General features: G+C 42.7%; 2 non-coding genes across 2 annotated transcripts; one reads left to right on the top strand and one right to left on the bottom strand.

Moving 5' to 3' along the window:
• Nucleotides 1-4,894: 4,894 nt before the first annotated feature.
• Nucleotides 4,895-5,000, bottom strand: TRNAL-CAA. Its single transcript has 2 exons — nt 4,963-5,000; nt 4,895-4,940 (listed from the first exon to the last, which is right to left on the bottom strand). It is a non-coding gene; the product is annotated as a tRNA-Leu (tRNA).
• A 5,413-nt stretch (nt 5,001-10,413) lies between these two features.
• Nucleotides 10,414-10,486, top strand: TRNAK-UUU. Its single transcript has one exon. It is a non-coding gene; the product is annotated as a tRNA-Lys (tRNA).
• The last annotated feature ends 664 nt before the right edge of the window (nt 10,487-11,150 follow it).

Raw genomic sequence — 11,150 nt, 5'->3', positions numbered from 1 at the left:
CCGTGACGGAGGCATTTGTTTCTCCGCGTGGGGGCCTGGGTTCTAACGCTTCCGTGACGGTCACGTTTGTTTCTTCGCGTGGGGGCCTTGGTTCCAACTCTTCAGTGACGGCCGCATTTGTTTCTGTCACTTTGCACCAAGCCATCTTCGGGGCGCGGATCACCTGAGATTTCTTTTCTTCCCTCCGCGATTCTCCTCCCATCGCTCAGGTGACAACCGCTCACCCGTTCCACGTCTCCAAACTTGGACTCTCCCGCTCTTAGTGTCACCTTCAACGACTTCATTCCTTTCTGTCCAGGAAGACAAGAAGCCACCTAACCGACCGCCGCTAATGGAGCAGGTACGGCCGCACTGTCTTACCTAAAGGCGGAAAAGCAAAGACGGCGTTTTTGCATCTCAGTCCAAGCAGTCGCTAAAAGAAAATTCCCAGGTTAGAAAACCTGAGGGCGTTCCAGAGCTACCTGGATGCAGTGAATTTGTGCCACAAGGTCATCGTTTGCTCTGTGAGCTTATTTTCAAAACACACGAAACTCGTTCTCAAACACAAACAAATAAAAAATACAGACATGAACAAGAACGAACAAGAAGGGCCTCTCTTTCCAGAGAGAACTCTAGACTGGAGCTAGAGGAAAGGGACTTACGGGGCTCGGCTATGTATTAAAAATACCATTCAATGTCAAATGTTGGAAGTTCCTCAAATTCCATTCTGTGAAATTACTGTCCCAAGCGTGGAATTGGAGAGGCCAGATTAAAAGAGATATGGATTTTGATCCCTGGTCAAACTATTCTTTTTTCTCCCCACATGTATACCTTTAATAACATGAAAGCTATGACACATGCAAAAACACTAAATGAACTTAGCATTCCTTTTATATCCTAATATTAGTGGGGACAATGAACACACAACTAAAGCAATAAAATGTCTTTGGAAAACAGGAAGGGAAGGGTCCAAGTTTGATAAGAGAAACCCAACAATTGTTAAAACAGTGCGGCGTTTAGTGAGGTCCCTTTTGCCAGTGGCTGCCAAGTGTCCATATCTTGGATTGATTTTGGCTGGTGCTTCAAGAACAGACCTCCTAAATTCCCCAAAGAACTTCTACAGAAGACTATGTTCCCATAGACTCCTTTGTGATCATGTTTGGAATGATGGAAAACAGTAGAAATGAAAGGCAACCTCTCATCCCTAGAACACCACTGTCATCGCGAGGATAATGACTCAATAGAGTTTCTTTTTTTAAATTATATTTTTACGTTTTTCCTCTGTCGCCCAGGCTGGGGTGCAGTGGCACCATCTCAGCTCACCACAACATCTGCCTCCCTGGTTCAAGTGAATCTCCTGCCTCAGCCTCCTGAGTACCTGTGACTACAGCTGCACACCAGCACGCCCAGGTAATTTTTGTGTTTTCAGTAGAGATGGGATTTCACCAAGTTGGCCAGGCTGGTCTCGAACTCCTGACCTCAAATGATTCGCCCACCTCCTCCTCCCAGAGTGCTGGGATTACAAACCTGAGCCACCCCGCCCGGCCCCAGCTCTGTATTTCTTAAAATTCTCTACAGTGTTTAGGGTATCCTGTCACTCTCAGGGTCACCTTGCTGCTTAGGTTTCTCTGCCCCTGCGGTGCCTGCAGAGTGCTCTTCTATGCCCACGAGTTGCAGCTGGTTGTGCTTTGGATATTCAGGGAATAGGGCCTTTCACTGGGGGCCTGGAGAGAGCCATCTTGCCCTTTTTGATGATAGTGCTGGCCCCTGAGGCGTGGATCTTCCTGCGGTGCCTGCATCCTCTCTTCACCGCCCTCCAATAGCTTGGCCCAGGAGACTTTGTAGGAGACCCGCGGTTCCCAGGGGGCGGTGCAGGGCAAGTCCAAATCCTCAGAGCAAGCCACCTGTACCTCCTATGTTGCGGGCGCTAGGCTGTAGGGTTTACTGGTTTATTATAAAGGATATCGCAAAGGATACAAATGAAGAGGCACGCAGGGCAAGCTATGGGAGAAGGGGCCGGGAGCTTCCAAGCACTGCCTGGGCCGGGCACCCTCCAGAAACCTCCATGTGTTCAGCTGTCCGGAAAATATCCAGTTGTTCACATAGAGACAAGTGAAAATAGTTATTGAAAGGCTCAGTAACTCCTCCGTGTCAGGGATTGCGTATCCCTTGTGTTGTCTCATTTTTGTGTTTCTTTCAGGTGACTGGAGCAGAATGTTTTCAGGAAAAATATTACATGAATAACCAAATTAATTAGCAATCTCAAGACAGAAGGTGGCTCACAAGCAGGCTCTGTGGTTCAATGGATATCGCATTGGACTTCTAGCCTAAATCAAGAGATTCAAAGGTTGTGGGTTCGAGTCCTGCCAGAGTTACATGTTACATTTTGTGATTTGAGTGAATACCTGTACAAGTAGTTTCTCCTTTTATACTCTCTCTCTCTCTCTCTCTCTCTATATATATATATATATATATACACATATATATATGTATATACATATATATACACATATATATACATACACACACACACACACACACACACACACACACACACACACAGAGTTTCACTCTTGTTGCCCAGGCTGGTGTGCAATGGCATGACCTTGGCTCACCACAACCTCTGCCTCCTGGGTTCAAGTGATGTTCCTTGCCTCAGCCTCCTGAATAGCTGGGATTACAGGAATGCACCACCACACCTGGCTAATTTTGTATTTTTAATAGAGATGGGTTTTCTCCATGTTGGTCAGGATGGTCTTGAACTCCCGACCTTAGGTGATCCACTCACTTCGGCCTCCCAAAGTGTTGGGATTATAGGAGTGAACCACTGCACCCAGCCCAATTTCTCCTCATATTAATTGGACGTTTTCTCCAGTCAGCGAATCCCATTTTTCTGTAATTCATTTTCTACTTTGTAATGTTAACATCTGAGAAGCTTCTTCAGAAACATTTTCATGTATAGACATCTACAGTTGCTAAACGACCATATCAAAGGGGAAATAATAAAAGTTGGATATTAAAATGAATACCAGGAACTGTTTCTTTCTTATGAAAAACAACTTTCTGGGGCAGATAAATTTATCGTTTTCCCGGCCTCTGCTTGAGAATTGCCAGTAGACGTCCTAAACTGTGCCTGTAAGAATTCTGCAGCTTCTGTTTGGAAATAGCCCATTTTTCTTGCTGGTGAAAAGTTAAGACTCAAATCTGCTCTTTAACTCATCCTCAACCCCAATAAGCGATCATCGGTAGTGCAAAGATTTCAGCTCTAAGAAATTAATTGAAATTAAATTTGCTTTTAAATGAAATATTATGAAGGAGGGTCTCTAGCACTGATTTTGATCCAAAACAAAGATTGGTAAAAGTCCTCCCCTACCCAGCTGTACAAATATAGCTAGAAAATGTCTCCTTTTCTTCCTAGACCACTACTTCCTTAATTCCCTCCACTGGTGCATAGTTTCAAGTATTCTGTGCATCTTCCCAGAGATTTTATATGTATGTTAACATTAGGAATATGTAATATATTTCTGGGAAGATGCATATAGATGCATTTATGTATACACACATTATCTACTGATACACATATAGAGGTATATCTCCACTCATCTTTGACAGTAGTGATACCATTTAACATATGTAGTGTCCTTTCATTCTTTATATGAATTACGTAGTATTCCATAGCATGGATTGTACCATTGTATCACAAACACATCACACCTTAAAGCCAGATTGTCTGCTGTCGAGAGGTCTGGGCCACTCTCACTGAAGGTCTTGGAAAAGGCTCTTCCGTTTGTGGAGGGTGAGAAATAGGGGGAAGATGCCTTCTTGTGGACCACAGACCTGCTGTGTTTCCATTAGTGCCGGTGCCTGGCATGCTTCTATGTAGAATAAACACAGAATTGGTCAACCTCTGCCTTTGCTTGCTTAGTAAAATAAATCCACCAACAAAGCCCTTTTTAAAAACCATGCCATTTGACATGGTGGATTTTCCCCTCAACTTGTAGAGTTTGGCAATAATGTAGCATATCATTATTGATCAATAACCAATATTATTGATCATTATCAATAATCCATATTATTATCATTATTAATAATAATGATCAGCTAATGTGTTGATTGACCATATGTAGAATATTTATTATTTGTTACATACTCCTCTTCTTATGATATAAATTACGTCTAATCAGGTCAGGCAATGAAAGGGGGTGTGATAGAGTCACAGCTTCTGAACCTGTTTATTCCTGTATCGATTTCTCAGTAAATTATACTCTCTTACTCCAGCTGCAATGCTGCCCTTTATCGTGTATTAAATTTACACGTAAGTGCACTTGATTTCTGAGCTCTCTATTCTATGACATTTTGTTTATCCTTGCAGCAACCACGTGTGTTCTGAATTTTTTTTTTTTTTTTTGGTGACGGGGAGAAGGTATATGAGGAAGGAAAGAAGAAGGCCAGTAGGTGAAGAAAAAGAAGGTTAGGTGAGGGCAATGGAGAAGGAAAGACGTGCAGAATTGTGGAGGAGTGCTCAAAATGCCTGCCACTTACAGAGAAGTTGAAGCACTGAAAATAGGAATTAAAGCCCACTCCTTATCTATATTTTAGACCTAGATTTTAAGGCTGAGCTATTACTATTATTCCATGTAGAAATTTGTGTAATTTTTATTGAAAGGACACAGGAAGGAAGACAGAGGGAAAGGAAAGGATGTCTAAACCACACTGGTCCAACAAGAGTGAAAGAAGCACAATGTTCTAATGAAGAAAGTATAGAAGAGCAACGTTTGGTGAGTCTGCCAAAGAGTAAAAAAAAAAAAAAAAAAAAAAAAAAAAAAAAAAAAATAGGGAAAAAGGGTAGGGTAGTAAGACAGTTAACAGGAGAAGTTGCAGATCTTGAATCTGTGGCAGATGCAAAATAGGTCTATGTCAGAAGTGGGATTTGAACCCACGCCTCCATTCGGAGACCAGAACCCCCAGTGAGGGAAGTTTGAGCTTGAGTCTGGCACCTTAGACCACTCGGCCATCCTGACACCTGTGTGGAGAGGATGGTTCAGTCATCTACTTAGTGTAATTAATAGTCAATCGGTTCCAGGGAAACAAGAGGAGTAAAGCTGAGTTTTGTTGGAAGCTGAGGACTATCAGCATGGCACGTAGTTAAGGCAGCCCCAGGACCAGAGCCCGGTATTGGGAGCCCGCTCCTGCCCACACCGCCCCTGACCTCGCCGCCCACCGAGTTCCCCTCTCCCCATTCACCCACCAGCCCCACGATCCAAGTGAGTCCGGACAGGGTGGGAATTTCACTTAACTTTGTAAATCTTGTTAGCGCTGGCTGCGGAGACGTCTTCTGCTGGCTTTTTGAGACTTACACTCTCTTCTCATAATTAAATTGAAAAAACAACATAGGTAAGGAGGGAGCCGGTGAGAAAGGCTTGAACGCCCCCTTTAACCTTGTCTTCCAGCATCCGCGCTGTCCCTCTAAGTGCAGGTGGGGGCACGTTGCACACTCCTCCTGCGTTTCTCCCTGGGGCCCCACTTCTTCCAGCACTTTCTTCATCCGCTGGCTTTTATCGCTCATTTTTTTTTTCTTATTTCTTCCTGATGGCCTGGGGAAAGGGGATGCAGAAGTGAAGGGTTGTGATATATGGTACGAAGTGTGGGAATAGAGATAGGAGTGAAAAGGGCTTACTGCCATTCCCCAGCAATAAACTGTGTCCGCCTTCCCCTGTCCCTCCCGTCAGTGATGAAGGTGAGACTTTTTTCCCCCCATTTATTTATTTTATTGCATTTTAGGTTTTGGGGGTACATGTGAAGAACATGCAGAGAGGTTTTAATCCACAGGCTCGCAGATGTCCTTGCTCCCATTTCTTGTAGGGCAGGGCTTCCAGCATTACAGACACGCATTGTAAATCAGTTATTGTACAGTTGCAGGCTATTTTGTGAATAGACAGTGGACAGAGGTGTTGGTCTTTTTGTTGTTTACTTGTCCGTCATTTTGAAACTACAACAACAACAGGCTCTTGTCTGGCTGCCCAGGCTGGAGCGCAGTGGCTGTTGACAGGCGTGATTTTAGTGCACCACAGCCTGGCACTGCTGGTCTTAAGAGATCCCCCCCGGGCCTCAGCCTCACAAGTAGCTGGGACTTGTATTAGCAAGTTTGTGATGTAGCTATAGCATGTAAAATATTTTAACACCATATAGAGAAGTGGAAAGAATGAAAACCTTGAGTCAGATATAAGTGTGACTGAATTCAGGCTCCATCCTTAGAAGAACCTTGTAGTGGTCCAGGCAGAGGTGGTGATGGTTTGGACTACATGATGGTGGCCATCAGATGCACCACATGGGGAAAATGAGCTGGTAGCTTTATCCGTAGGGAAGAGTAAAAGGAAGTGATCCATGGGCAAGAAGCATACGTAGCAATCGATAGACTAGGTTCTCCCCCATACAAGGGCATCATGACAGTTTGCCACCCCATGTTCACAATGTCACAAACCAAAATTCACAGAGAAAAAACGAAATCAAAGTAGAAATTTTCACCAGTGAAAGAGTTTTTTAAATGCCTAAAGAAGGGCTTTTCTTCCCCCTCCCAAACCAACACAACTGGAGGCAGGCTTTGGCAGAGCTATAATGTCTAAATGTTGGAAGGTAGTTTGAGACATTCAGAATAGTTTTGAAAAGGACTATCAAAAAGCTTATTATTTATAGAACCTTCATCTAAAGGAAATTGTTCCATTTAGAAAAGTGACCTAATTTTTTGCATAAATGGGAATGCCCCTAATCTATAACATGACTTGATGACAGTTACGTGAAGACCAGAAGTGATTGCATTAGATCTCAAATGCAGCCAATGAAGTGACCAGTGAGGGGTGTCAAACACAAACTTCACTGTCGAACACCAAGGAGATTTTCTCTGTTAAGTAGACCAAACATATTTTACGATTTTTTTTTTTTCGCTTTTAAGTGGGAAATACTGAGAGATATCATCATATGGTAGAAGAAAATGTGACTTGATAAAAAAAGACATGAAAAGATTTACTGATTCATTATTTACTGTTGACCTGAGTATAAATCAGGAAACTCTTAATACTGATGGCACTGGTAGAAGAATCCAGCTTCTTCTACATTCTTCTAGGATTCTTAATCTGAATCCTAACAGAGTAAGGGCGTTCCCAGTTGAAATGTGGCTGACCTAATTTTGAAGCTCCCACTCATGCCAGGCTTTGCTTGAGTATAAGGAGAGTGGGGAAGAGTAGAGTAAACACACCAAGTGGACTGGCTTATGAGCCACCAAGAAATGCAGCATGCTACCCACAAAGAAAATAGCCTGCTTTATTCCAGCTACGCTAATCCAGCCTTTCTGGAGAGCCAGGCATATGGCAAGATTTGCTGCTTTGCTGGCCTGCCCTGCTCAGGAATGTAGCCTTTGCTTTCCTTCGGGCAAAACTGACTTTACTGGCCTGTTCACTCATTCGTTCATCTCACAAATATTTGTTGAATGCTCGTCAGGTTGTGATTCTGTAGTTGGTACCAAAGATACAGAAGTGGAGCAGTGGAGGGAGACAGACAAAGACATCGAACTGATCGGTGCCAACGCAGTCTCACCAAAGGCCTCCAGGGACACACCTGGAGTTGAATGAGTTCCCATGTTGTGTGTTCTCCCTCACTGCATTATGTTTATTACATGTTCATTACATGTTTATTACATGTTGCAGTGAGGGAGAACACACAACATGGGAACCATGGGTGTATCACTAATAGGGTGTTAGAAAAAAACAATTATAAAATTCAGACTTTGGCTGGGTGATTTGGGAGAAGGTTAACAAAGTAGGGCTTGGCCCTGCTTTGGATACCGTCAGGAAGTAGGGGTAATTTTGTCATTGGATATCTTAATAAATCTTATCTAAAGGGAGGGAAGGCTAGAGCAAGCCTAACGCTGTCATTGGTAAAGAAGTAGCCATTATTCTTGTGATTTGGGAGAGGAAAATGTTTGGTATTTTGTGGCGTGAACAATGTTCATGTTTTGTTTGTGTTCAGATACGATTATGAAATGGCCTGGTTTCTAATTTATTGGAGAATTTTGTTCTGCTGTTGATGTTCTGTAAAATTGTTTATATTCTACAGAAGAATATCAAGATCTAGGCCAGGCACGGTGCTCACACCTGTAATTCCAGCACTTAGGGAGGGGTAGGCAGGCTGATTACCTAAGGTCAGGAGTTCAAGACCAGCCTGGCCAACATGGTGAAACCTCGTCTCTACTAAAAATACAAATATAGCCATGTGTGGCTGAAGCATCTGTGATCTCAGCTACTTGGGAGGCTGAGGCAGTAGAATCACTTGAACCCAGGAGGCAGAGGTTCCAATGAGCTGAGATTGTGCCACTGCACTCCAAACTTAGCGACAGAGTGAGACTCTGTCTCAAAAGAAAAGAAAAGTATCAAGATCTAGTTGTAAGCGCCAGCCCAGCTCCTGGATGTCAGGGGCTGCTTTTCTCATGGTTAAAATAGGTAGACAGATAGATGGTGTGTGGTATGTGCCTGTAATCCCAGCTGCTTGGGAGGCTGAGGCAGGAGAATCGCTTGAACCCAGGAGGTGGAGGTTGGGGTGAGCCAAGATTGCGCCCAGCCTGGACAACAAGAGGAAAACTCCATCTCAAAAAAAAAAAAAGAAAGATTAAGCAAAGAAGAGATATGGGACATGAGGGAGATTTTCACAATAGTTAATAGCATTGTTGTTAAAGGACTCAATGAGAAGGCGAGATTTGAACAAAGACCTGAAAGAATATAAGGATTGAATCATGTGACTATTTGGGGCAGATGTTTACTAGTTGAGGGACTAGCAAGGGCAAGGTGGATTAAGTGAAATGAGGCTTGCAGTTTTTGGTAAAGAAGGAAAACCTATTACATGTAGCAGGAATAGAAGTTGTGCAATATGCAATCCCATTGCCAAACTTGTCTTCACCCTTTCCCAGATCATAATTATCATCCCCTGCTGCCCACTACTTTATTCCAAGGCCTCACCTGATCTCCTATTCCACATTTCCTTCCCCCTCTGATTTATCTCATCACTGAATCATAAAAAGGCGCTTAAAATGGCATGAAACTCAGAAATAGAACAAGGAGGTCTGTTGCATGCATTACTTGAAAATTGGAGGGAAAAACCCTGCAGGCATGATGGCTTGTGTTTTAGGTCAAACCAAAATAATCTCTAATTGACACTTATTCTTAAATAATGTCATGCTCCTAGGTATATATTTGTCACATTACTTTTAATTCCTGAAATTCTGTATGTAACTTACATAATAAAATAGCATTTACACATATACTATTTTATAATAGTTGGTATCATGGGTACCATGTGACTTTTTCATATTTGGTTACATTGCGTTTGTCTTCTTGTATAGAAACGCTAATAAATAATGTTTTATTTATTTATTTATTTATTAAGACAGAGTCTTACTCAGGCAGGAGGGCAATGGTGCAATCTCAGCTCACTGCAACCTCTGCTTCCTAGGTTCAAGTAACTTTCCTGCATCACCCTCTTGAGTAGCTGGGATTACAGGTGCCCACCACCACTCCCAGTTAATTACTATTATTATTTGTATTTTTCTTAGAAACCAGTTTTCGCCATGTTGGCCAGGCTGGTTTCGAACACCTGACCTCAAGTAATCCACCAGTGTCAGCCCCTTAAAGTGTTGGGATTACATGCGTGAGCCACTGCGCCCAACCTAATGTTTTAAATAATAGAATTACTGACTCAAAAATAAATAGTCCTGGGTTAGGTAGCCCAGATCTGGTACAGCTCCTCATGTAACAAGTCTCTTCTTATCTTTCTCTTCTGCCACATTTGATTTGGGGATTTTGTCCCCATGGTCCCTCTTTGCAGATGTCTCATGAATTAATAAATATGGAACGAACTAGGAGCACTACTTCCTCAACTGCCAGGCCATTCTTGTCTTTGAATGAGTTGGGGCTCCAGACAAAATGTGAAGAGAAATTAGAGAAAAACTTGTATTTTTATTTCCTCCTAGCTGTAAAGAACCTACACATTCCATTTTGGAAAGTGTGGGAAAAATAGCAACTGAGGCAACAGAGAAGCTTCACCTTCTTTCCACATTTCTCTCAAGGATTCTCCTCAATTAGGCCAATCATTGCTGAAGAGGGTCTCCTCCTCTTGGCTCCTCCCTCCAGGATGGCAAGGAGGCACGAAACTCCCTTTGGCAATATCAGAATAATCTTCATTCTCCCCACAAGTGTGCACATTAATAGGCTGTTTAATGAAAGTACAGTGTGGAGGTTAACTTACCTGCTTGGTGATTAAATGGCTTAGGTGACTGAGCCACAACCCTGGTAGTTTCTGAAACCATTGATTTCCTCCAGCTTTTCTTGGGGAGCAAAATTACTGATGGGATTACATTATTTAAAGAATTAGCAAATCTTTTATGGAAGGGCCTGGGTAGCTCAGTTGGTAGAGCATCAGACTTTTAATCTGAGGGTCCAGGGTTCAAGTCCCTGTCCAGGCGTTAAGTGTAGTTTTGACTTCTGCCACAGGTAGAAGTCGAAACAGCCATAAACTTTGCTAGTTTTACTTACTTATACCCTCCAAAGACTAACTAAATCACATCTTTCCAGAAAATTTAGGATTATGGTAAAGATTAATAGGTAACTTGTACTGGAGTTACTGGATAGCCATTTTCAAATTCCCTTACCTGGTGTGGGATAATTACCTTATTCTGGAGGGTGTTGCAGTTGGGAGGCCCCTAGGAGTGCGTAGACTCTGAGAGCAGTGGCCTTTGTCTCTTTCATCTCTGAGTTTCCCAAGTCTTAGACAAGATCGTGGTACACAAACCTTGCAAGAAACACTTATAAACTAAAACCCATACACATTTTGAAATTGTTAGTCATCCATTTTGTGCTTTCATTACAAAACTACTGTCCTTACCTTAAGATATAGATAATCTATGAAAACCCCACAAATGGGCTTCTGTGCATTTTTTCTGTGTACAGCACTATAGATTTTTATAAGACTTGAAATGGGTTTTGGACACAAAGTCGAGGTTTTTACCCAGCAGATACTGTGAGCACAGTGAGTGCATATTCTTTATGACGGTTTCCCTCATTCTCACTAAGACATATGCAACTGGAGAAGTGGAGCAGAGCTAACCAGATTTCTATCAGAGAAACCCT

Source organism: Sapajus apella, unplaced genomic scaffold (assembly GCF_009761245.1).
Source record: "Sapajus apella isolate SASKATOON/1434 unplaced genomic scaffold, GSC_monkey_1.0 scaffold2070, whole genome shotgun sequence".
In the NCBI taxonomy this organism is placed as follows: domain Eukaryota; kingdom Metazoa; phylum Chordata; class Mammalia; order Primates; family Cebidae; genus Sapajus; species Sapajus apella.
Note: the sequence above shows the minus strand (reverse complement) of the source record. Positions and strands in the feature narration are given on the sequence as shown.